The sequence below is a fragment of the Podarcis melisellensis genome (assembly GCF_964234715.1).
Source record: "Podarcis melisellensis genome assembly, chromosome: 1".
Lineage (NCBI taxonomy): Eukaryota > Metazoa > Chordata > Lepidosauria > Squamata > Lacertidae > Podarcis > Podarcis melisellensis.
Window position 1 is genome coordinate 95,416,888 of NC_138528.1, and position 27,017 is coordinate 95,443,904.

Here is a 27,017-nt window from a genome sequence, read left to right on the forward strand (position 1 = left end):
GTGGCCTGTGTCAGCCAGATCTGTGTAGGGATTGCAGGGGGGTGCAGCATCCGGAGGTGCCACCATGGTTTGGCTACTGGATGGTGTCTGTAATTTATCTGTGGAGAGGGTCTGGGTTTGGGTCTGGTGTGGTTGATTGGTGATGGCGTTCTGTGTGCCTCTGGATCTGGTGTCAGTTTTTGTGGGGAGGGCTAATTTCCAGATGTCTGGCAAGCGGGATGTGTCGTCACGCTTGTTCATGTTGTGAGGGTGTTTCTCTATCTCGATGGCTTCCATGATTATTCTCTTGTGGTGATGTTCCATGTTAAAGAGCAATTTGGAATCTGCAAAATTAATTTCGTGTCCTGTTTCTTTCATGTGTTGGAAAAGAGAGGAAGTTTTTTCTTCTTTTTTGACGGCATTCCTGTACCCGTGAAAATCTACGAAAGCAAATATATATATATATATATATATATATATATATATATATATATATATATATATATATATATATATATATCTAAGCATAGTAATAGCAAATATGCACACTTTATTCCCTGTTCTGGGCCAAAAGGCATGAAACAGGGAATAGAAAAGAGACCAAATAAATAAAATCAGAAATAATGATGGGGTCAAAAGAAACAGGAGGCTTTGCAGTTCCTGATTTAAGAAGATACTACGAAGCTGCATGTTGGAGCTGGTTGAAAAAGTGGGTGTTACTTAAAAATAGGGAGGTTTTGGAACTGGAAGGTTGGGTTAAAATTTATGGATGGCATGACTATTTATTTTATGGGAAAATACAAGTACATAAAAGATTTACGAATCATTTAGCGAGAAAGGCCTTGTTTGAAGTATGGGAGAGAACAAAGGAAAAATTATAGAAAAAACTCTGTGGTGGACCTCCCCAGTAGAGGCAAACTCCACACTTAAAAATAATGCAAAAAAATTGTGGCCAATCTATAAAGAGTTGGTGGAAGAAGTGAATGAAAATCCTAAATTCAAACAGTATGAAGAATTTAAAAAGACGGGACTAAATTGACTGAAATATTTTCAATTGAAAACGACATTTGAGAAAGATATAAAGAGTAGAGGATTTGAAAACAAAACATCAAGGTTAGATAAAGAAGTTTTACAAAATAATCAAAAAATACTCACAAAAATATATAAAGTATTAAATAATACACAAACAGATCAAGAAAGTAAAAGGAAAATATGTTAAAGTGGGAAAAGATTTAGGTTACAAAATTGATTATAAAGATTGGGAAAAATTTTGGACAAAAGAAAATTTTATGAAGATGCACCACAGATGGTATTTGTCTCCAGACAGGCCAGCAAAAATGAATAAATCGGGTAGTAATAAGTGTTGGAGGTGCAACAGAACGACTGGCACTTTGTATCATATGTGGTGGTCCTGCACTGAAATTAAGACATTTTGGAATATGATACATGAGGAAATTTTAAAAAAATGATAAAAATATCATACAACAAAAGAGCAGAATCATATTTATTAGGAATCTTGAATGGAGACATCCCGAAAGAGAAAATAAATATTTTCCTGTATTCAACAGCAGCAGCAAGAATGCTGATAGCCAGCCATTGGGAAGGAAACCACATCCCAACCAAAGAATGGTTGAATAAACTATGCGAATATTTAGAATTAGCAAAGTTACCTGATTTAATAAGACAAAAACCAAAGAGTATAATTCAGAAACAATGGAAATGTTTAAATGATTTCGTATTTATACAGACAAGGATAAAATACAAGGCTTGGTTGTGTTTAGAGTAGATTTGTGAGAGACCCAGAGAACTTAGCGACCTGATCATTTATATGAGATTCTTTGGGAGAGAAAAAATATGGAATAACAGATACAATTATGTTTAAAAAGGTCTATAGGAAGTGCAGTGTAAGTGGTGGAAGTCATTCAAATAAATTGTATTATTATTTGTTTATTGAAATACATGTAGAATAAATTTGGAAGAAATTCTTCCTACTTTCTTCTCTTTTTCTTCCACTATTTTTTCTTTCTTTTTCTTATTCTTTCTTCTTTTGCATTCTTCTTCTTTTCTCTTCTATATTTTTCTTTTTTATTAACAGCATTATGGAGAATTTTGGATATATGTAAGTAATTGTAAAACTTTGTTCATTGATTTTGATTTTGTAATAATTATATTAAGCTAATAAAATTAAAAAAGGGGGGAAAGAGGCAAAAGAAAGAAAGAAAGAAAGAAAGAAAGAAAGAAAGAAAGAAAGAAAGAAAGAAAGAAAGAAAGACACGCCTTAAAAAAAACCAACCCCTTTCAGGTACTGGAAGTGACAAGTGCATATGTCAGTGCTCCTCTTTTAAAAGCCCAAATAGAATGTGCTTATAGTGAACTCATTGCTCAAATATGTACTGTATTTAAAAATAAAAATGTGATTTGTGGGGTGTATAAACCTATCTAAGGTTGTGTGCTATTGGCATTTAATTTGGGCAAAATATGGTGCTTGGTTAAATAAAGATGAAATGTAATAGGAAAGGATAAATGAAAGTAAAAGACGAGAGGAAAATAAAAGCACATGTGGTGATATGTTAAAAGCCCAGCAATTAGCATACTCTGACGGTAAATTAAAATGTCACCTGCTCTAGTCTTCCTTCAGAACTAAGTTAAACATACCCTCTAATTTCAGTGATCCCCATTAAATAAGGCCGACGGTAGAATCTTGAGAAGATTTTCTTTTTTCGCTGTGAAATCACTAGCAGTTTAGCTGCCTGTAAAGCTCTGACCAAACTTACATGCTCTGATCATACTCTACAGTATCAATATCTAGGTCTGGCTAACAGTGTCTTACAGTTAGTGACAGGCCTATAACATCTTTCACATTGAAATTTATGTCTTGGAGTATCACCATATAGTATTCATAGAGGAATGTGGCAAATCTATAACGGAAATATGATGAAACATGCATCTTACATTTTAATCGTTGGGCAATCGATACAGAAAGATATTATTTTGAAATCTCAGGCTGCCAGATAGTAAGAGTGATGTCTCATTTATACCCTAGCCACCCTTTTCGTCTAAGCCATTGATCGTTTTAAACTGTCTTTTATCAGACAAGCCCAATGCAGAGTTAGATTCATTGATTTCAGAGAGCTCCTATGCACCTAACTGCACAAATATGACTGCAAGAACTATTAACAGCTGGCAAACACTCTCATAGAAAAGGTTATAAATTCCATCGGGAGAGGCTAAGATTCATATATGTTAATAGGACTCTTCCATATAAATGACACTGAACTTATCCTTGCTTGATCTGCTTTCTTGATGGCTGTATTTCAGACCACTTTGACAAAATGGAGACTATTTTAATTGATGGCTTAAAGAACAGTATATATAGCCAACATTAGTCATACTGGGAGTAGACTCACTTAAATCAGTTTGTCTACTCTGAATATGACTAATGTTGGCTGTTAATAACTTTTAAAGTATATATCACAAGGTGCAACCCTGACACAAAGCTGACATTGACACCCCAAAAATAGGACCTGGCAACTGATGTGTGGGGTGCTAGAGATGCTTGTTTTCTCTTCTTTCCACATCATTAAGATCTCACTTCTCTTTCTCTCCATTGTCCTTATTTTCTTCTGCAGCAGGAATGGGCAACATGGTGTCCTCTAGATGTTGGTAGGCTACAGCTGCCATGATTCACAGCCAGCAAGACCAATGATCAGAAATTTATGGTAGTTGTAGTCTGACAACATCTGAAGGGTTACTCTGCTGTAAGAGTCAAACTAGGTGTGACATTTGTCATGTAGTTTGGCTTGGCATGACTGATTGAGCCATATCTGGACCAAGACATGGTGTGAAGGGGTCCTTGCCCCGACCGCATCCTGATTCACTTTGTCTCTGCCCCTCCCACCAACCTCAGTCTGATTTCAGGCAGCCTCCACCTGCCTGCTCTAGCTGCCACCTTCCTTTTCCTCAGTCAATCCAGAGCTCAGCAGGGAAGGGGATGGGGAGGGGCAAAACTATAATTGGTGGGTGTTGCCTGTCATTAGCTCTGGCTCCACCTGCTTCTGGTCTCCTTGCAATGGAACCAGCCACCATTGCCGCCACCATGTCCAAGTGAACAGGAGAATGGGGTCTGCATTGCAGGGGATTGGGCCAGATGATCATCAGGGTCCCTTCCAACTAGAGTGGTACCTTGGATTACATACGCATCAGGTTAAATACGCTTCAGGTTACAGACTCCGCTAACCCAGAAATAGTACCTCGGGTTAAGGTGGTCAAATTTATTTTTTTAGCTTTTAAGCGTCGCAAGACTATAATTGACTGTATTGATATGGGGCTATCTGTTTAGTCCATTTTAGTGTTGGCTAAGCTCTAAAATCTTCCTGGATGTTTAACTGTGAATTGACAAATGTACTTTTTTCTGACTGACGGACGAATAAAAGGTTGATGATGACCTCGGGTTAAGAACTTTGCTTCAGGATGAGAACAGAAATCCTGCTCTGGCGGCGCGGCAGGAGGCCCCATTAGCTAAAGTGGTGCTTCAGGTTAAGAACAGTTTCAGGTTAAGCACAGACCTCCAGAACGAATTAAGTACTTAACCTGAGGTACCACTGTACTGATTCTAATTGGTCAGGATTCCCCCTTGCACTACATATGGGAGGGTCCATATCTGTATCATCTCACTTGTGAACAATGCTTGCAATGCATGACCATGTGAAACACCCCCAGGCATTCTTCAAAAAAGTTTTGGGGATGGCCATTTGTACCACAGTTATTCAGTATATGATGGCTGGCAGCTGATTGTGTCAACTGGATGAATTGGAAAGCATTGCATTTAGGGGCTGGTGTTTGCTTGTTGAAGTGGTATGGAAATGTGATATTTGAGCCAGTCGCTCATTCACCACGTGTTAACAGCTGTCAGGCGTGTGAGCCTTTAATGCGTGGGGAGCTGCAATACAGGGTCGTCGCTGATTCTAAATCAGGCTCTCACCCAACTTCCCACTTCTCGTTCTGTATTTACTCAGAAAGCTCCGATCTGTCATTGTGGTTATGTGTTTTTCACCGCCGTGCATTGAGCACGTAATCTTCGTGCATGCATCATTTGAAGTTTATGCCTTGGTACCTATTAAGGTACGAAACCCTGCACTGCAGAGCAGTCCATTGGGTTGCCTCTAGCCGCTTTGGGGCCGTGGCCAGCAGACGGGAAATCTATGAATGTCTGTGCTGTAAAAAAAGGGGGGAGCGAGAGCGGGAAGTTTTAGGTTTATCTAACTGTATTATGTGTCAATGATGCCCGGCCGTCTCGGCGGCTAGGCGGGGACTTTTGCAACCGTAAATGGAGAGGGTTTTGTGGGGAGGTTTTCCTGGGCAACGGGACCCGGGAAGCTGCAGATGCTTCCTGCTCATGCAGTGTTGTTTTACACACAGAGATGAAGGATTTAACCCCTTCCTGCTGAGGACTTTCTGGAGCAATGTGGGACGTGCTGCCGCTCGGCGCATTAAAACGACAACAACGCGGCAGCCAAACGCTCACACGGTGTCATGCGCCTCCGCGGAGGCCTGCCAAGAGCCTCTCTCTCTCACGCGTCCTGATTTGCTGCGGTCTTTCTCCCAGGCCGTTGGAGAGTGTGGCACTTTGGAGACGCTCCCTTTCTTTCGCGGCAGGCGGCTCTCTCCCCCCCCCCCGCCCCTTGTTGTTTTCGTTTGCGCGCGCTCGCCGCCAGGGTGGGCACTTTGCAGACGCTCCCTGGCTCTCCGGCGAGGCGAGGCTGCTATACACGCTCCCGGCCGGGCGGGAGGCTCGTAGACGCTCCCTGCTCGGCCCGGGCTCCCTGACCCTGCCGCAGGAGCCGGCGCACAAGGAGCCGCCGAGCACGGGCCGCTCCGCGCGGGGTTCGGGCGCTGCAGTGGCGAGCCTGGCCCTTGGAAGAAGCCGAGCGCCGAGCGCCGCCGCCTCCGACGCCACTACTGCGTTGCTCCAGGTCCGGCCTCCCCGCCAGTCCGGCGGGGGGGCCAAGCCCCGGCCGCGCTTGGGAGAGTAGGATGGGCGAGGAGGGCGGCGGGGCGACTCGCCGGCGAAGCTGGTAAGCGGCGGGGTTGCGGGGCTTGTCTCTCTCTGCTCCACTCTGCTCTGCCCCCGTGTAACCCGAGAGCAGCACCGGGAAGCTCGCTTGGAAACGCGGCTTCTCCCAGCGCCGCGAGGGCCCGGCGGGGTGTGCAGCGGCGGCGGCGTTGCCGGGCGCCGGGGAAGGACTGCGGGGGGCGGGGGGGGAGCGGAGTGCAGCGGCTCCGTCTCCCCTCCCTCCTTACTCCGCCGTAGTTAAACGTGCTGCTTCTCTCCTCTCTCCCGCCGCCCCCACCTCTCTCTGTGTGGTCAGGATGGAAGCAGTTCGCCTTTCCTCGCCCGCATTTAGGCGGAGGGGGGTGGAGAGCGGTGGAAGAAAGAGCGTACTATTCCCCCTCGTGTGCCGGAGCAGAGGCGGGCAGAGGGGTAGGTCTGCTCCTTTGCTTGCCTGCCTGCGCCTATAGGGTGGAGAGCGCGGTTAAAATGCTGCTTCGCCCTCGCTTGCTTTCTGGAGGCAGAGCAGCTCTGCCAGGGCGCTCCTCTCTCGACGGAGGAATGGATGAGGGACAAGGTAGCTTCTGCTTCCTGCTCTCCAGCGCGTCCCGCGTGGTGGCCGCGTCCGGTGCACAGTCACTTCCCTGCTCGGGTATCTCTCCCTCCCTGTCAGTGTGGACGATGAGGGTGTGTTATCCGGTCCCTTTTCTCTCCTCTGCTTTTGTCAGGCGGGTAAGACCAACAAGGGAGGGGGCAGGGGGGCTTTTTCCTATCGTTAGGACAGTAATTGCTTCTCCCCCACCCCACCCCAAATCCCCATTCTTCCTGGCCACGAGATATGGGGAACAGGTTGCCACACCTGCGTCTACTTTCCAGGTTGGCTGGGTGGAGAAATAAACCTGAGAAGCTGCCTTAAGCGGGGTCAGGCCATTGGGGCAGGTCGGTCCCCATCGATGTGCAGCGCCTCTCCCTGCTTGGGGATGCCGCGGATCGAACCTGGGACATTCTGTACGCAAAGCAGATGCTCCTGCCCTTTTCGTCTGCCTCCTACTAAGGGGCCTTTTCCCTTGGTGGGGCAGGTGGGCGGCAGGCTCGAGTTTCGCTCCCCTGCCTTGTGCGCCCTCCTGAGCAGAGTCTGCCACCTTGCTATCTTTTCTCGAGGGAATATAGTAAACATTATTACTGGATATATCAAAGTGTTTCAGAGGGATGAGGGAGCCCCCTTGCCTCTCTTCCTGGCTTTTTCAGGCTCTGGTTCCTAACGTGCACCGCTGTTTGCTTCCAGCCTTTGTCTTTGTGGACAGCTATTATTGGTCTTCCATGAAAGAAAAGTCTTTTTTCTCCTGTTCTCTTCCCTCCCCCCACCTCCCAGTGCCAACAAGCTGGTGGTGATGTTCCCAGCCCAATTTCCGAGGGAGGGATGCAGCTTTTGCCAGTAAAGATACTCCGCCAAGTATCTTCATGGCCCTGAGGGATGGCTGCAATGCCTTTTCTTTTCTGTGTCACCCAGCAGAAGGAACACTTGTTGGCCTTCTTTTGCCCACCCTGCCTTCCGTTTGGGCTGGTGGATTATGTGATGCTTCCCTGAGATTGTAGTGAGAGATGGGAGGTGTGTGTGTGTTGCAGCGGACTATCATTCATCTGCTGCATTTATACCCAGCCTTAATGTCAAAGCATTTGCATTGGAGGTATGTGCAGGAACAAAGGGGCCTGGTGCGTGTGTCCCCTACGGTGTGCACTTCAAGCTTTTCTTTGCTCTTCAGGAAGAGCATTTCTTTGCGCTTCAGGAAGAGACTCAGGGTGGATTCAGAAATTCAGCAGCTCAGCCAGAGTTTGTACTATTTCCCTAAAGCTATTGTCTACCAACACACAAACACAAATATGTGGCTAGGAAGTCCATAGGGAACCTGAGGTCACTGAAAGGCACCTACAGCTGTTGTCTTGTGGTTGTAATATCTCTCTTTGTGCTATTGGAAATGACATGTGTCTGTATGTATGGCTAGGGGGTGGGAATTGGCCACACCAGCAAACTTGGCATGTCAACATTACATTGACATTTTATACTGAATTTTTATACTGCCCTTCATCCAAAGACCATAGGGTGGTTACAGTATAAAAACACAAAAATATATAGCATAGTAACAAACAAAAACAATAAGCTTCTCACCCCACACATAGTTTAAAAGGTCATATATTGTTGTTGTTATTTATTAAATTTCTATTCCCTCTGTTGCTGGGTAGTAATGCCACAGTGGCGCCATACCTAGAGCTACTTCAGAATGTAGCACACTTCATGCTAAATATGGCAAAGCCAGAATGTTAAATCTGGGCATTAAAATTCCCAAGTCCAGTGTAGCATGCTGTCACTTTTTTTGCTAATATAAATGATAATTTTATACAGAATGGAAAAGAGCGGTGAGATGGGTTCATTCCACAGTGGAATTCAAATATAGCACAGCATGAAATGACAGTAAACAATGCAGGGAGAGCAAGCATACTCACGATAAAAGATAATGAGGTATACTTCTGTTTTCCTAGGCAAGGATGGCCAAAAGGTTTATTATGCTCTGTGAGAGGAACATTGCACAGAACACAATGAGTGGGAACACTGGCTTTTAGTGTTGAAGTAGAAAATAACTTTGTGGTATTGACTGACTTCTGTATTTAGCCTCAAGTTTGCTTAAACTTCTCCACTGTAAATCAGAGGTATATAAGCATCCCAAAATGTGAAGTTGGTAGAGTGTTCCAAAATGTTTGTGATTTTGAAAGGATGCTTCATTTTGGCATGCTGTGATTATGATTTATTGGTGAGGACTCTTTGAATTGTGTGTCATAACTTAGCTTATTGGTTCAATTCTGTATTCCCTGTATATGCAAATTCCTCACAAAGGTCCACAGGTGTTCTGATTGCTCATGTATCAGGACCTATATGTTTTTTAGTGGGTAGAGATTAAAAATTCATAGAATTGTAGAGTTGGAAGGGAATCCAAGAGTGATTTAGTCCAGCCCCCAGCAATGCTTGAATCTCAACTAGATCATACATGACAGACTGCCATCTAACCTCTACCTAAACACCACCAAGGAAGGAGAGTCCACAACCTCCCAAGGAAGTCCGTTTCACTGTCGAGCAGCTCTTACTGCCAGAAAGTTAATCGTCTTGTTTAGTTGGAATCTCCTTTCTTGTAACTTGAACCCATTGGTTTGAGTCCTACCCTCCAGAGCAGGAGAAAACAAGCTTGTTCAATCTTCCATTTGACAGTCCTTAAGATATTTGAAGATGGCTATCATATCTCTTCCTAGTCTTCTTTTTACCAGGCTAAACATACCCAGTTCCCTCAACCATTCCTCCTAAGGCTTGGTTTCCAGACCCTTTATAATCTTGGTCAGCCTCATCTACACACATTCCAGCTTGTCAATTTCCTCCTTAAATTGTGATGCCCATAACGACACAGTAACTCCCAAGGCACAATAGAGTAAGAGTATTACTTCCCTTGATCGGGACACTAAATGCAGCTTAAAATAGCATTAGCTTTTTTTGCTGCTGCTTCGCACTGTTAAAGCATGTTAAGCTCGTGGTTTTCTAGGATCCTTATATCCTTTTCACATGGCAATTCAGGTGTCCCCCATCTTGTATTTGTGCAACTGGTTCATGTCTAAGTGTAGAACCTTACATTTTTCCCTATTGAAATTCATCAAAAAATATTTAATGGCTTAAATCCTCCATTAATATATTTCCTAAACCTTGCACATTGAGGCACAGTAATATAGTTTGTATAGTTAATAAAAGTGAATCGTAATTTATTCATCTGCTAGAAATTAGAGCTTAAATAATAATGCTACAATACCAATTTATAGATGTTTTCTTCTTAAAATAAACCTTATTGGAAGTAGAACATTTTATTAATTAGTTGCCCATTCAGTGTACCGGTATCTAGTGTATCAGACTTTCTGCACATTATTGATAAATGTCCTATTGTGCTGCACTGCTTGAGTTCAAAAGTACTGTGGTCTGAACCCCTCAAATCTCCCCACTGTCTTCCCCATAAGTGTTCAATCATGCTATCTTCAGAGTACAGCTGGAAAAAAAATCAGATGTCTGGTTGCTGAAGGATGCAAAATAATAAATAAAAATGAGGCTGTGCCTAAGGCTGCACTCCTGTATCCTTTTACCTGGAGTAAGCTTAGCTGAACTCAGCAGTGAGTTGACATGGATAGGATTGAGACAGCTATAATCTTTCTTGCACGTCTTGTCTCCTCAGAATCATTTTTCCCCATCCTAGATCCTAAAAGTCTGTCAGCTTGAATGCATGTACCGGTAAATATCATAGCTCTCTGTGCTGATAAAACAAAAATTCTACATGTTAGATGAATTATTGCTGCTTGTACATGTTCATCTTCTGTTGTTTTCTTGAACAGCGGTGGGGATGCCAAGGGACTGTGTTGGCAGATGTGATGGCATGAGAAATGTGGTTTGTCTATATTGTGACCTAATAATTCCCACAGCTGTATTTATTTATTTTTGTCTTTTGAGGAAAGAGAGAGAAAAAATATGACCCAACACCCTTTGGAATTGATGGGGAAACTCCAGTTGATCATAATTAAATTTAGTTACGAAAATGTTAACATGATCTGTTTTGCTCCTTAGGTCTACATGTAGCAACAGTCTCATATTGGATATGCTTGCCGAATATATTTGGCTGAGGTACTAATGGTGTGGTAGAATGCTGCTATTCTGATTCTCCAAAGTGAGACAAATCTGTTCAGTACAGACAACAGTAATGCATACATGGCATTAGTGTAAGGAAGGTGAAAGCCTATGGATTCTTCAAAAATCTTCCTGGTGCTTCTGTGAGATGCAATCATAACAACTGCCTTGATGGAGCCAAACAGGGCTAACTAACCCAACTTCCTGCTTTTAACAGAGCTTGGCTAGATATCACTGGGTTCTTAACAGCGTGGGATGAATGCAGCGGCTATCTCTTGTTTGTCTTCAGTTTCTAGTATGCTGCCCCTCTGCATAGGAAAGCCCTGTTGCCGTAGATTGACTAACAGTCATTGGTAAACTCCTCCATGTCTATCATTTGTGTGAAAACAGTAGTAAATTTCCAAGTGAGGGGTTTTTTAAAATAAAAAAACCCAACTGTTAAGTTCCTTTTCCATCATCCTTGATATTTGATTGATAATGAAGACAGCCATTAAGGTGCATCTCAGCTTGTCAGGCAGAATGATCCCTCCCTCCTCTCCCTGTGTACTGTTCTACTGGGAGTTCTTCAGACTTCCCTGAACCAAATTCAGGGAGTGCATGGGGGCGAGAGATTGGAGAAAACCCCATTTTGCAGGAAGAAGTCCTTTCACAGGGCTTCCCCTAAGTCTCCAAGAAAACTGTTGTTTTGGAGAGTTGAGATCCCTGCATTTCAGGTTACCCTTGGGGACCCTTCCAACCAGTGTTCAAAACTCCTATTGTTCTAGGTGCATTTTGTGACAGGGAATTTAATTAGTGCGAGCAGTTTCTGAGCACTGGGCGCAGTACTAGACCTAAGGTTTCAGATTAAAACTGCAGAGTTAGAAGCAAAGGAGGACCTTTTCCTGCCTCTGCACTTCCAGCTACTCTCTGAAGACTGGAGGAGAGACCCTCTTAAGAATATTAGGGGGGGTGGGCAGGTGAAGGACTAGACCACGTGAAAAATGAACATAATATTTTAGCTGCAGTTCATTCATTTTCAGCTTTGTATTCTTGTTATAAAAACTTATGTCTAGGCACTCTGCTGTTGCGCCCATAACCTAGGTTTAAGGTGTCATTTAGCTCCTAGCTTTCATATCACTTTCTAACACTGCTTCCTACTACAGTTCTTTGACTCTATGAACCTGCCTAGTGCTTGCCCTGCCTTGAAAGTCATTGCTCAAGGTGGCTTGCAAAATATAATACCAAGTGTAAAATAGAAATCTATAATTAGAACACAATTTCCAGACTTCAAAGTCTGGAAATTGCATCAATAAGAGCCAAAACTTAACTATCTATTAAATCAAGTAACAAATTAATTTTGTTATGGCATCCGTCAAAGATTGCAACAAGAGCATTTCAAGACAGTAGGTGTCCATATAAAAAAAAGAGAATTAAAATGTTGTGACAGAGGTGACATTACATAAAATTTCTGTGTTGTGCCTGTGAGCTATCCATCTGATTATGCATTTGTACTACTGGAGTTAAGTCTCTGTTGCTCTGTTTTTCTTGAATCATTAGCTTTATTAGGTAGTGTTTGTTTGTTTGTTTGTTTGTTTGTTGTTGTTTTGCTGCTGTGTGTGTGTGTGTGTTGTAAACCTCACTGAGATTCTTAGGAGCCTAATGGACAGATATAAGCTTGTAAAGAGAACAACAAAGTAATATTCCAAGCATTGGGAGTCTTTGTCCTGTTTCTTTAAAATGTAATGAAAATATGAAGGTTAGACTTAATTACAAAATTTGGCACAGATCAGAGCAGCATACTAATAGGTGTTTAACACAACTTTTTTGCATGCTTGTGTGATCATTTCTGGTATGGTTCATAGTATATTGTCTTATATAAATTATGAAGAGCTCATTTTTGTGATTTTTTTTAATTATTAGAGGGGAGGAGCCTACAAATGTGCCTAGCAACTGGAGTAAACCAGCTTTCTCGGTTTCTGCCTTTTGTATCTGCTTGGTTAGATTTACAAGGCTACAGAGGCAGTCACATGTGCCATAAATAGCTGACATTGACGCCAAGGCAACTTGGGCCCCATTTTTTAATGTAGTACATATGGCTAGCAACTTGCTAAAGTCAGTTGCCAGAGACCAGGTTCTGCACTTGAACAGAAAACCTGTAGATATACCACAGTCTACAGTCAGATGGCTTCTCCCCACTCTGAGTTCTGGTTGCATTTCCGGCACCACAATCTAGACTTTTTGTAATTATATTCCTTTGACTACAGAGCTTCTTGCTGGCCGTTACAGAGTAGCTGTGTTCTGCTACAGTTGCTGCAATTTGGGCGAAGTTGCTCAGGGCATGTTCACCTAAGGAACTTAAGCGCTGGAGACACATTTCGCAACCAGAAAATTGAGATTCTTAAGAAATCAGTATGCTAGTCATCATCCAAACACAGGCTCTCAGTTGTCAAGCTATCTAGGCAACTAGCCTGGTACATTTCTACGTCTGTCTTAGCACCAGTGTATTTTCTGCATTTCAGTACTACTTTCCTGTTACGATAATTAGAGAAAAGATAAAAAGACGAAGGAGGCAGAGTCCAAAATGTTGTTATAAGGATGGCGCTGACTTTATGAGACTGGCAGTATGGTACATGTTGATGAAAACTCAGTAATGGAATCCCAGGGCCAGACTGAAAAATGGCCAGGTCACATGTTGCAGTGTTGTACAACCCTCTTTAGAAAGATATTTTCCTCCTAGAGAAAAAAAGTACATTCTTAATTTTTTCAAGAAAAGAACAGCTGGTAGCATTCTATAAATGATGCTTCTCATAATCTATGGGTAATAGCCAACTAAATTACTTGAATCCATTGATTTCAGTGACTCTACTCCTCCATTTAGAGAAATCAAATTTGTACATCCTTAATTTTAAAATAATAAAATGACTGGTCTTATTAATCTAAGGCAGGCATAGGCAAACTCAGCCCTCCATATGTTTTGGGACTACAACTCCCATCATCCCTGACCACTGGTCCTGTTAGCTAAGGATGATGGGAGTTGTAGTCCCAAAACATCTGGCGGACCAAGTTTGCCTATGCCTCATCTAAGGGCAATATCAAACTATGCTACTTAAATCCTTTGGTATCTACTAAAAGTGTGACTTAACATTGGATATCATCGTAATTTGGGGGTTGGTTTTTTTGGTGACAAGTAGTTTTATTAAAAATAATTCAATTATAGATAATTTAGACATCATTTAAGGACAGTTTTCCTAGCAGCTTAAAGCAGGAGGAGCTGAAAACAAAAAGAGATTTTAAATGCCTCAAAATAAACTAAAATCCAGATGAGAAAAGGTGTGACAACTCGTTAGTAGTGATGAGACCGTCCTGCGTCCCAAGGATGGATATCCAGAGCCTTCTGATTTGCAGGGATGGAACAGGTAGCAGGAAAACATTCCTGTGGTCAAGGGAACATGTGATAGCTGCTTTATACTATACCAGAATACTCATCAGTATCCTCAGTACTGACTGGAAGTAGCTCTCTACAGATTCAGGCTGCATAATTTCACATCCTACCTGGGGATGCAACGGATTGAGCCTGGAACTCTTGGCATGCGAAGCATGTATATGAGCACACCTCTCAGTGTTAGAATAAATGTATTCTAAAATTTTATTTCTCCTAGAGCAGAGTTCTTAAAATTGGAATTCCAGGGTGTTGGTGGACTACAACCCCCACCATCCTCAACCATCTTAGGGATGATGAGAGTTGGAAGTCCAACAACATCTGAGGGCACAAGGTTGGGGGAAACTGTGCTAGAGGACTTTATGTGAAATTACCGGTGAAGTTGGAAAATATGATCAAACGACCCTTATATATGGACCTGGAGCTAGAGAAAAGTGACAGTTTCCTCAAGTATTCATCTTTGAGTACACTTTATTTACAGCTTTCGTTGGAAATAATGAATTGCAATCAATTTGTGACCCTTGAATTGCAGCTTTGCTAATGGTGAAGTGGTTTTTTGTCTGTCTCTCCAACTTCTCCTTACCCTGTACCACCTTCCATGCTGTCTCCCCAGAACCCCTTAGTCCCCCAGAACAGATTCTTGGTGTGTGTGATGCAGGGGGCCTCAGGAGGAAAGAATGTAGCCTGTCCTCCTTTTACATTACTCTGTGATCATCACCTGAGGCTTTTCTTTTTGTGTCTCTCCTCCATGAGAGGTCTGGAGTGTAGCAACTCATGAATGGACTTTCTTCTGTGGCTCCCCATTTGTGGAATGCTTTCCTCAGGGAGGTTTGCCTGGCACCTTCTTTACATCTATTTAGGCATCAGGCAAAAACATTCTTCTTCTCCCAGACCTTTAGCTAATTAAACAATCTATGGCCTTTTAATCTGGGGTGGATTTTTTTGTGTTCGTTATTTTTATTCTGTAAGCTGCCCTTTAATCCTCAGATGAGGGGCAGTATATAAAATTGATAAGTAAATAAAATAAATTCAAAATATATCACTCTTAACTCTGTTTTCCCATTCTGCCAAAACCCTCTTCAGAGAGGATACAGAGCCTGAGAGGCAGAAAAAGAAAGTAGCACCTGTTGCCTTTGATGAGTCTTCTGCAGCAACTTTGGGCCAGACAAGTTTGGCTGCACACAAACAAGCAATCATATACTTCCCTATCAATCCATACCTATCTCTTTTCCTCCCATCTGCACCCCCAATTATCCCTTTTATTTTCAAGAGATCAGCAAGCAGAAAGAGGTGGGACAAAAGGTTGGGGCTTTCCTTTTCAATACTATGGGGTCCTTACTATACTGGCCAAAACCCTTATCTATTTAGTGTTCTAAAAATTAACTTTGCTCGAATGATCTGGACATTCTTAATTTGCCATTCTGTTTCAACAGTAACTAGTCATATGTTTCCAGAAGCTTGCATACAGAATATGATCAGGAATAATGTCCTTTGCTTTACTGGGAACTGTTGAGTCAATTGTCTTTTTCCATCCTGCAGTGAAATTGGGAAAGGAGTTGTTTGTATATTTCTTGCCTTACTTGCATAGTGCTTTCACTGTACGCTGTATCATGTAATGTTTGAGCAAGATGCATGCTTGTTTAAATGAAGGATCACTTTCTGAAATGTGGCACTTTCTTAGGCAAGTCAATCAACAAATCGCACCTTTTGGGGTGTCCTGGTTTTTACTTTTTGAAATATGGCAACCCTCATGGTAGGCACGATAGGGCATAGACCTGGAGCAGGTTATTTATGGTGAGTTTCCCTGGGAAGTTGGTTGTGTTTCATTTAGGATTTCACTGAGCAGAAGCAATTTGTAACTAATAGTGTGTGCTGAGAACAGTACAGATCTATGCATCTACAAAATGAAGTTGTCAAAATTAAGCAGGTAATCAATCTGCCAACTGGGATGCCTACAAACTGACTTTAAAAACAGAACCTGACTTCTTTTCTTCCCATTAGCTTTGCTGTGAAAAAGACATATTTAGCTATATGCAAATCCAGTAGTGATTGATTAGCCTTGCCTCAATCCTCCATATTTTAAGCAGAGTGCTTGCCTTTTTTCATTTACAAAGAACTGAGTGTATGTTTATTCAATTAAATGTAAACTTGTTCTATTGTGTACCTTTTTATTTATTAAAAAAAAGCATAATGAAGTTTGTTAAAAACTATGATACTGCTCCAGGGATGTTGATGAATGGGTCGTGATGTCATGGACTGAGCAAATTAGCCTACTCAGGTTATATGCATTTATACAGAACATATGAATACTTAGAATCATAGAATCATAGAGTTGGAAGAGACCACAAGGGCCATCGAGTCCAACCCCCTGCCAAGCAGGAAACACCATCAGAGCACTCCTGACATATGGTTGTCAAGCTTCTGCTTAAAGACCTCCAAAGAAGGAGATTGGTTGCAATACAGGGTTCCAAGTAGAAGCAATTTGTGAACTGTCTTTTCATATTTCATGTTGTTTCTTTCTTATGCAATTTCTGGTTTGGGCTTTTGGGTGTGGTTCATTATGGGTAACACAAGTAGAAGCCAAAACAAGCTAGAATAGAAACAGGAGCCTGTGACTTAAATAAGGGGTTCCACTATAATAGATTGGAATTATTCTTTCTTCTCTTTATATTCAGGCAGATACATGGGTTACCCATGCAGCCTCCTACTCAGTTATGTACCTTCATACAGTGGTGCCCCGCAAGATGAACGCCTCGCAAAACGAAAAACTCACAAGACGAAAGAATTTTTCGTTTTTGAGTAGTTCCGCAAGACGAATTTCCTTATGGGCTTGCTTCGCAAGAAGAAAGCCCATAGGGAAATCTCCGGGGACCTCTTTTAAATGCTGGCGGTGGGGAGCAAAGCCTTTCGCTCCCCTCCGGCCTTCAGAAGAGGTCCAGGAAGGCCGGCGGGGGCCGAAAGGCTTTGCTCCCCACCGCCAGCATTTTAAAAGCAGTCCGGGATAGCAGGGAAGCGCTTCCCACTATCCCGGACAGCTTTTGAAGGCAGCCGGGGGGAGCAAAGACTTTTGCCCCCCGCCGGCCTTCAGAAGAGGTCCTGGACCTCTTCTGAAGGCCGGCGGCGGGCAAAAGTCTTTGCTCCCCCCTGCCTGCCTTCCCGGGAGAGTGGAGAAACGCAGCGCGTTTCTCCGCTGTCCCGGACGGCTTTTGAAGGCAGGCGGGGGGAGCAAAGACTTTTGCCCCCCGCCGGCCTTCAGAAGAGGTCCAGGACCTCTTCTGAAGGCTGGCGGGGGGCAAAAGTCTTTGTCCCCCCTGCCTGCCTTCCCAGGGGCTTTTAAATCGCCCCGGGACAGTGGAGAAGTCCTCCGCTGTCCCAGGGTTTTTTAAAATGCTGCCGGGCGGCAGCGAAGGATTCGCTGCCGCCCGCCAGCATTTTAAAAAACCCCGGGGCAGCGGAGAAGTCTCCGCTGTCCCGGGAAGGCAGGCAGGGGGGGAGCAAAGACTTTCGCCCCCCGCCAGCCTTCAGAAGAGGTCGGAGGACAGACTGTCCCCGGACCTGGTCTGAAGGCGGTTTCCATAGGAACGCATTGATTGATTTTCAATGCATTCCTATGGGAAACCGTGCTTCGCAAGACGAAAAACTCGCAAGACGAAAAGACTTGCGGAACGAATTAATTCCGTCATGCGAGGCACCACTGTACTATGTCCCACCTAATCAAATGCTGACACTTGAGGAAAATTTGCTTTGCAGATACAAAAATACAATACAAAATGTATTGTCTTCTTGTAAACCTGTTGGTCTGCTAAAGTGTTCATAAGTTGGATCTACACGCAGGGAGAAACTCCCACGAAAAATAAGTCAGAAATTAAATTGTTGAAACTAAAGAAAAAAAGCTATGTAAAAATAGCATAGAAATTTGTTTTGCTCTCTGTCACCATCTGGTGTTGCATGTTTATAACACATTCAAAGTGGTTTTTTTTTTTTTTGGACTAATGTAGCTGAATCCATAGTCTGTGTGAGTGCTTGCTTAATTAGATAAAATTGCATAGTCATTTACTTCTGTTTTAATAATGTAATATTTGTTATCTGTTGAAGGCTGGTGGCCAGAAGTTGTGTCTTTTAGTTTAGTTGTGTTTGTTTCCAGTTGTTTCATGATACAGCTGCAATGAAAGTAAGTCAAGTATGTGGTTTTTAAGGAATAAGTTTAAAGTTCATTTATGTGAATGTGTTTAACACCACTGCATATGGACTCACATCTGCAATCATAGTTTTCTGTATTCAAGAAAAACAAATGGAGAACTAACTAGATGAGAGAGGGTTCATGAAGGATTGCTGTATGCCTCCTTAACTTTTATATGGAGGTTGCTCTTAATATTTTAGCCTTCTACATTATAGTCCGGAAGAAGATTTCTTCCTCCCATATCATAATTGGGATGTGACTCTGGGGGAATCAATGTGTTTGTGAAATGTTACATGTTTTAATCCTTTGAATCTTTTGACTTCATTTTTTTATTATTATTAAAATGGCTTCCAAGTTTGTATTCTGGACTCTTGTGGTGCAATGAATCCTAGTTATAAATAAAGGTCCTGGTTCTGTTCTTATTGTCTGTTGGTGATGGTAATTAGCCTCTTGTTAGGCTTCAGTGCATCAGTAGGCCTCATGTCTTGTCAAGAAGTATTTGAGAGGTATGTTACCTCTGTATTTTGCATTATGAAGGCCAATAAAATGACTTTTAAAATAGCCTGAGAGACCGTTGTGGTGTAATAATCTAAAACAAAAAACACCCTTCTTGCTATTAATAGGGATGCTCAGAGAACATTATAAATAGATGGAATTCTTAAAATATTCTGGTAAAGGAATATTTATAGAAACAGACAAAGCCTTACATAAATGGCTGCTTTTACAGATACAGATCTGCTTAAGAACAGATAGGCAAACTTTTAAATAGTTTTTGTAATTCTTACTGAAAAAGTTATTCATATGAATTTCAGTGACTTTCCTAGGAACTTATATTAGGTAGGTGTGTGTTCTGTTTTCCTGTTGAGTCTCTGGTTGTACTTTCTATTTCTGAGTAGTTTTTATCCAGTGGCATTTTTGTTTTGATTGCTCACTTGGGCAATGAGTTTTACTTTTTGCATATATGGAAGAGCAAGATTCAGGCATGTCCAAAGTCCATTTCGGGGGCCAAACTGGTTCAATCCGATCCCTGTAGCAGTTTATTTCTTGGGGTGAAATCCTAAAAAACCTCAGCAACTTCAACTCTTAAAAAGCAGTGACAGAAGAGCTGGTCAATCATGTCTCATTCTTTTTAGATCACTGCTGCTGTTGCTTATCAGTACTGTGGAATGTGCTTGGGGACACACAAGTAGTTCTGACGACTGCACCATGCCTATGATTGCCAATGAAGTCAATCAAGACAAGCATGGGCATTCCTGCTAGAATAATCATTGTGACCCAGTATGTGGGCATAGTGCCAGACAAGCATATATACTGAAGTCCTTGGAAGGAGTTTTGCTTAGCCAAGTTGTAGCTGGTTTCCAGGCACAGTTTTCTGGGGAATATTACTTATCAGGACGACTGTAAATGAAAAGCTCAGCTCCTGAGATAAGCTAACTCAATGAAGGTCATGAAATGAAAGTTGCTCATCTTGATCCTTCTCCACCTCCTTCAGTAACTGCGTCTCAAAAAACCTTCTCCAGATGTAATTGATCCTCCATGGACAATGGAGGACTGTTGGGTAAGATGTCCCAAACGGATTTCAGTGACTCAAAAAATTAAGCCATAACAGGTGTACAGATAGCAGCATGGCTTGTAAAGGTCACCATGATAATAGGTACATTCAAGGCAAAGTGAAGTACATTTTAATCCACATTGATATCAGTCAGGCTTCTTATAAGTGTTAATTTGTCTGGAACATGGCCAGCCCAACTTCCAAACAGCCAGAGGCTTGTCACTTACAAATCTTCAATAGCTCTACAGCAAAGTTTTTGAGATGTAGCTGCCTCATGGGAGCTTAATATTGTTAATGCAATGTCCAAAATGTTGCACCGGGGCCTTGCCAGCTGCTAGCCTATTTCATAGAGTCTTACTCATGAGTTTCAGGAACTTTATAATGGAGCCAAAACTGTTACAGTAAAGTTTGCAACATGATCAGGTAGTGCTGACTGCAATCACTGTTACATATGGATCACAATGAACTGGAACATGCTTCAGGCACATCCCACTGCTGCAACAATTGTGGAGTTGGTACTTGGCTCTAAAAGGATCTTTATAGTTTAAATCAGGAGTCAGCAAACTTTTTCAGCAGGGGGCCGATCCACTATCCCTCAGACCTTGTGGGGGGCCGGACTATATTTTGAAGAGGAAAAAAGAGAATGGATTCCACAAATAACCCAGAGATGCATTTTAAATAAAAGCACACATTCTACTCATGTAAAAACACCAGGCAGGCCCCACAAATAACCCAGAGATGCATTTTAAATAAAAGCACACATTCTACTCATGTAAAAACACTAGGCAGGCCCCACAAATAACCCAGAGATGCATTTTAAATAAAAGCACACATTCTACTCATGTAAAAACACAGATTCCCAGACCAGCCATGGGCCAGATTGAGAAGATGGGCCGGATCTGGCCCCTGGGCCTTAGTTTGCCTACCCATGGTTAAACGGTATTTTGAAAGCCTGTTTTAATGACAAGTGGAAGCAGCTGGTCACCCCATCTCTCTGCTGCTCAGCTTTTGGTGAAGGCTGTCAATCACTATCCTGAGGGACTGTTGTATCTCTTTGGATGGAGACTCTATTAATAGTCACCGGAAAAGTCTAGAATAATTGTATGATACCCAGGCTTCTGGTGGGCTGCCTTCTTAGCTGGGAATTTGGTAGTGGACCGAGGCTGCTGTTACTATGTTTTTAATCCTCATGAACCAAAGGGAAAGTTTGTGTATGTATACAGAACTCTATTTACTTGCACAGGAAATCCCACCCACCGCCCCAAGCTGCCATTTTTTTACAAGAACTATGTGGGAAAGAGAATTAATGTAAAGTATAATTGTAGAAGATAAATGTATGTCTTTGCTTGTGGGATATCCAGTTCCCACAGGCTTGCCTGAGGAAAAAGTAGTGAAAGCAAGCTGGGAAGAGGTCAGATTGGCTTGCATTTGAGGAAAAGATTGATGAAAATTAGTGAAGGCATTTGTACCATTAAGGATAGATTAGCAATGATCCTTAATTCATTTTGACAAGAAGAAAGACCTGTTCTGCAAGCTAAAAAGGTTGCATCACTTACCATATTTTTCGCCCCATAGGGTGCACTGGCCCATAGGACACACCTAGTTTTGGAGGGGGGAAATAAAGGGGGAAAATTTATTTTTCCCCCCAGGCGTGGGGCTGGGGGAAGCAGCTCTCTGCAAGCCTTGGGAGACTGGTGCGACTTCCCGCTGGGCTCCCACACCTTGCGGATATCTGCCTGAAGCCCAAACCAGGTCGGGGAACAGCGGGATGATTACAAGATCATTTCTTAGTTCCAGTATTATTAGTAGAAACACACATTATAATCCTGATTATATATTTATATTTGTTATATTTAAAACATTTTATTTTCACCACGGCAGTGGTAGCAACAGCGGGCGAGGCATTCCTTGGATGCTGGATCTGCTGCCCCTATGGATACTGTTCCTGAGGCAGTCACCTCACCTTACTTCATGGGTGGACCAGCCCTGAAAGTAAAGGTAGAAAAAGAGGACGCTAATTTTCACTGGACTTTTTTGCGGTCCACATGGATAAATCAGCCGAATGGACATGAAGACAGGTTGACATCTTCCCTCAATTTCTTTACTACACTGAGATCGTCAGCAACTAGCACTGTGATATTAGTGGCGCTATTAGAGGAAGTCCAGTCACAGCCTTTGCTAACCTGGTGCCTTCCAGATCTTTCAACCACATCTCCCACAGAGCTCTCTGGGGTTGATAAGAGCTGTAATTCAAAATATCTGGAGGACGCAACATTGGCAAAGGCTGTCCTATTGCTTTAGCAGTAACAATGGGCTTCTCACTGTGTTTGCTACTGGCAGTAGGTCATCAGTGAAAGGATATCAAAGTGATAACATTTTGGATTGTCACTTGGTTTTTGTTGCACCAAGTTAAGTTCTGATGTGCTTTGATGATTTAGGTTCCATGCTAACTCCCCCCCCCCGACATTTATTGGTGAGTTTTGCTATACCAACACCAATCCTAGTTTGTGGATTAATAATTATTGCGGTTTTCTTGTGAATAATGTTTTGATCTGTAAACTGTTTTAGAACCTTATGGTTGACAGCTGAGATAGAATTTATATATTTCTTGTTCACTTTGACTTCTTTCTTCTTGCACTTTGTACACTTCAAGCATTTTGCATGTATTATCTCAGTAATCCTTACAACAATTTTGCAAAACAGATCAGTAAAGGTGGTAGAAAGTGCAGCTGGGGTTCTGTCAGTGATGGCTTTCCTAAAGCCAGGTTCCATAGATCTTGCCTGACTTTGATAGCTAGCCAGCTTTTGCAAGCCCCAGGACTCTGCTTTTATCCCTGACTGGAGGGAGTATCCTGTTACAGTGACAATTGTGATACATTTACATATGAAAACAGAGCATGAAACAGTTCAGGAGGATGACAGGGAATTATGCAGCACGATTGCCTTTTTGGATAATCAGAGAACCTCTAAGTGCACCATGACAAGATGGATAGCCCCCGCCCCACAGCCATCCTCTAAATTATTAGGAGAAGGGTAGAAGGGTGCGGGCATAGCTTCTTGGTCAGAAGTTGCCAGATCCTGTCTATTAAACTTGTGGGCTCTTGCCTAAGACCACCTCATGGGTTAATGTACAGTGGTACCGCAGGTTAAGTACTTAATTCGTCCCGGAGGTCTGTTCTTAACCTGAAACTGTTCTTAACCTGAAGCACCACTTTAGCTAATGGGGCCTCTGGCTGCTGCCGCACCGCCGAAGCACAATTTCTGTTCTCATCCTTAAGCAAAGTTCTTAACCTGAAGCACTATTTCTGGGTTAGCGGAGTCTGTAACCTGAAGCGTATGTAACGTGAGGTACTACTGTATGCAGTAAGTTTGGAACAGTGGATTTACAGCTGCTTTATAATAATAATAATAATTAATAATAATAGCTACAGCTACTGGTGTAGGCATCTCTTTTGTTATTATTAATGTTTATTTCAGTGTACAAATAACTAAAAGTTGATGAACTTTATGTTAACACATCTTTGGGTATTATAACACATCTATTCTTCTCCCAGATATTTGCGTTTTAGCTGAGAGCGATACATTCTTAGTTCTTTTGCAACAGTATGGGTCCAGTGAATATGTTGGTCACCCCTACTGATCATTCCATACTGTTGTTGAATCACTACAATTTCCATCTCAGTCATAAATTATTTAATGGGTTTCGGTAGGTTACCTTAATGTTTCCAACTTCCTGATTCCAACGCTTCCTGCTGTTTGAGGCTAGTGACTAATTTTCTGTCTGCTCCAGGAAAACGAAGCCTTTGAAATTTCAGCAGTCAGGGGAAGTCACTCTTAAGAGAGCTTCAATTATCTAGAATGGGAAGCTGAATGTTGTTCTTGATCTAGATAACACATCTTGTGAAATATATTGTATTTGTCTGTGTAACTCTCTAAAAGGCATGGATTTCCTTTTGGTTGCAGCAGAAAAGGCTTGACATGAGTAAGTGAATAACCTTCTGAAATCTTCATCAGCTAATCATAACAAAGAGTGAGCAACCATTTCACTCCTATAATTATGTCCTATATTATCCCAGAGCAGTGTGTGCACAGGGGCGTAGGAAGGGGGGTGCGGGGAGTGCAGTCCACCCTGGGTGTCACCATGGGGGGGGAGTGACAAAATGGCGGCTGGCACTCACCGTGGGGCCTGCAGCGCACCAGAGCCACGTGAGTGCCCGCCGGCTCTGCGCTGTCCACCAGCTGCCTCCCCCATAGCTGTAGGGCAGCTGAGGCCCCACACTGCACACTCTGTCCATATGGGTGCCAGGCTCGCTGTCCATATGGGCACCGTGTGCCCTGCCCCTGTGGATGGTTCGCCCCACCCCTCGGCGCGCCGCACCAGGTGCCCTAGAGCCTTCTTCCGCCACTGTGTGTGCATTCAATAATTTTGAAGCTCCAGAGTTTGGCATCCAGGGCTGAGTTTTGTGAAGTAGGATAGCATTTACTTCACCTACCTTGTGTGTATCTGAAGAAGTGTGCATGCACACAAAAGCTCATACCAAGAACTAACTTAGTTGGTCTTTAAGGTGCTACTGGAAGGATTTTGTTTTGTTTTGACTATGGCAGACCAACACGGCTACCTATCTGTAACTTCACCTACCTTTATTCTTGTAACTCCCTAAACTATGCACAAGCACCGAGACCTTATTTTGAACCATTGCATCTTGCTTTTCCTCCCAAAGCAGATCAGAGCATAGTGTACAATAAGACACTTAAAAATAACATTAAGCAGTATAAAATAATAACAGCAGAGCAGTCAAACTATCTAGAAGGGCTTTTGCCTGATATGTTTTAACTGCCCTTCTAAACATAAGCAGCAAAGGAGGCATATGACATTCCTTAAAACTGCTCTAAGTCACCAATGTTATTGTGTAATACTGATAAGAAATGTTTTTAAATGTTTGAAGCATACCAGTATGCCCAGTAGAAAGGATGGGTACTACTGGATACTAGTGGACTGTTGTGTTTCATTGTCTTGGATGAAACAACGTGTATCCAATTGATTTATATCACCCGCCTGCCTATAACATGACTAGTTCTACTCATTCTGGATTTCTCATTCTGAAATAATTGCTTCCCTGGATCACGTTAACATGCCCTGTGGGCTCTGAGAATTCTTACTGAAGGGAGTTCAGAGTCCACTGATGTATCCTATGGCTAACAACCTACCACTTGTAAGCTTATCTTAAGCCACAGAGCTCAATCCTTTGCATGGCTAATGGAAAGTAAAGCCAGCAATTGCTGGAATCGAACTGAAATTGAACTACCACTGACATAGGTGAGAAAGAACTCCTGAGAAGACTGCAAGTGGCATCAAATCTGAACTCTTTGACAGGGCAGCCCTGCTCTCCTGGCCTGGACCTTGTCTGATCCATTCCCCAATTTGTTTTTTGGAGGGAGGGGGGAAATGGATGCTTACAAGGAATGTTGGCTCTCCAATACCACCAGAAACTGCATTGTCAATCACCATAAGATGCTCCTTAGAGCAGGCATAGGCAAACTCGGCCCTCCAGATGTTTTGGGACTACCAGCTGCAAAAAAAGGGGAGAGTCATACAAATTTGACACAGAAGCACATTATTGTTTATTTCAACTCGCCTGTGGAAACAACTCAGAGGCCACGAAAGAAAAGGATAACAACAGGAAGATTTAAAGAAGGAACTATTGGAAACTCAAGGCAGTAGAAACATAAGATGAATGGAACCCCACTGAACTTGAAGTACGGGAAGCCCCAACAAAAAATTATAATTTGGCAGAATATTTGGACTATATGATATGTATTTGTATAATTTGGAATACTTAATGTGATTTGATTGGATTGTTAAAATGGAAAATTTAATAAAAATTATTAAAAAAAGAAAAAGAAAATCTACATGGCAGAGGACGATGAACTTGCTCCTCTAACACATGAAGGAATATCCCAGTAAATGAATGCACCAGTGTTCTGTCTTGCCCAAAATAAAATTACATTATTTTCCCCACTGCCATCATCTCCATGGAGATGTCCAAACTCTCAGTGTCGCATTTAAAGCTGCACTTTGCTGAAGGAGTTGATACACATCTGTGCTTGTGTCAGCTAGGAGTTGGATGGAGATGAACACCTTGTTTGCTTGTCAGACTAATCCATTACATAGCTACTTTGCAGCCACTTTCATTCTTGACTGACCTAATTACACTAAAAGACTCCGTTGCAGAATGGAAAAAAAATAGTGCAAGTCATCTTACACCTTACAAATATTTTTTTGGTGGAACCTGTCCTCCCATTAACTTAAATCTTTAAGGTAGCTACTGAATATTAAATGGAAATGCATGGAAGTAGCAATAAGCTACTGAGAAATATGATTGTAGAGTATGAGCCTGTTTCAAGTTAAACTCTGCTGTTCTGACTAATTTCCTATAGTTGCTTTACTCATCAAGTTGGTTGAAAGCAGCGTGATGTTAGAGGAGAATGATAGCATTGATTAAACTACTTCATAGAGATCAAGTGTACTTCTTGCATACCAAGATATTGGCATACATGTAGCAGATGCCCACAGCCCTGAAAACAGTTAAGTCTTTTAGTAAGACAAGACAGTGATCCCATTTATAAGGAGGTGAACTTCATGAATATTGCTGTGATTAAAATACATATTGATTTTACTTTGTGTTTAAATTAGCATTGTACTGTGTCTGGAAAGAAAGACTGGTACTGGCTCATGGTTTGTCTCTCTCCCAAAATGCCCCGTAAGTGAAAGCTAAGCTTGGTTATGAAGCCATAGATTGTTTAATGTAATGTGTGAACCAAGCCACTGTCAAAGTTATTTACTTTACAATCAAGGAATGACTATAAGGTTCTCTGAATTGCAGTCCATCTACTATGTGTTTACAACTTCAGAATAAGCTTAAAACTGTTGCTGTTCAGACACCAGCAAACATTGCCTGCTAGCTTTAGCCACTGAGGGAAATAATTCTGATTTGTATAACCTGAAAAATCTGAATGCCATCATCAAGTGGGCTGTGATCAGAAGAGCTACTTCAGGGGTGCCAGTGGGGCTGTACATTTATTTTTTCTTTGAACACAAATCTGTGCTACTTCACAAACTACTTTTGAAAGTCC

General features: G+C 42.3%; 1 protein-coding gene across 3 annotated transcripts in view; it reads left to right on the forward strand.

The window, feature by feature from the left end:
* Positions 1-5,728: 5,728 nt before the first annotated feature.
* The window catches only part of MGAT5 (alpha-1,6-mannosylglycoprotein 6-beta-N-acetylglucosaminyltransferase), a 112,137-nt gene continuing 90,848 nt past the window's right edge, over positions 5,729-27,017 (forward strand). Inside the window, exon 1 of one of the 3 annotated variants that reach the window (XM_081921737.1) lies at positions 5,729-6,053. The gene's annotated coding sequence lies outside the window, so the exon portion shown is untranslated. Of the gene's footprint in view, positions 6,054-6,439; positions 6,461-6,662; positions 6,761-27,017 lie in introns of those variants that run through there. The other 2 variants (XM_081921739.1, XM_081921738.1) reach the window with 2 other exon arrangements.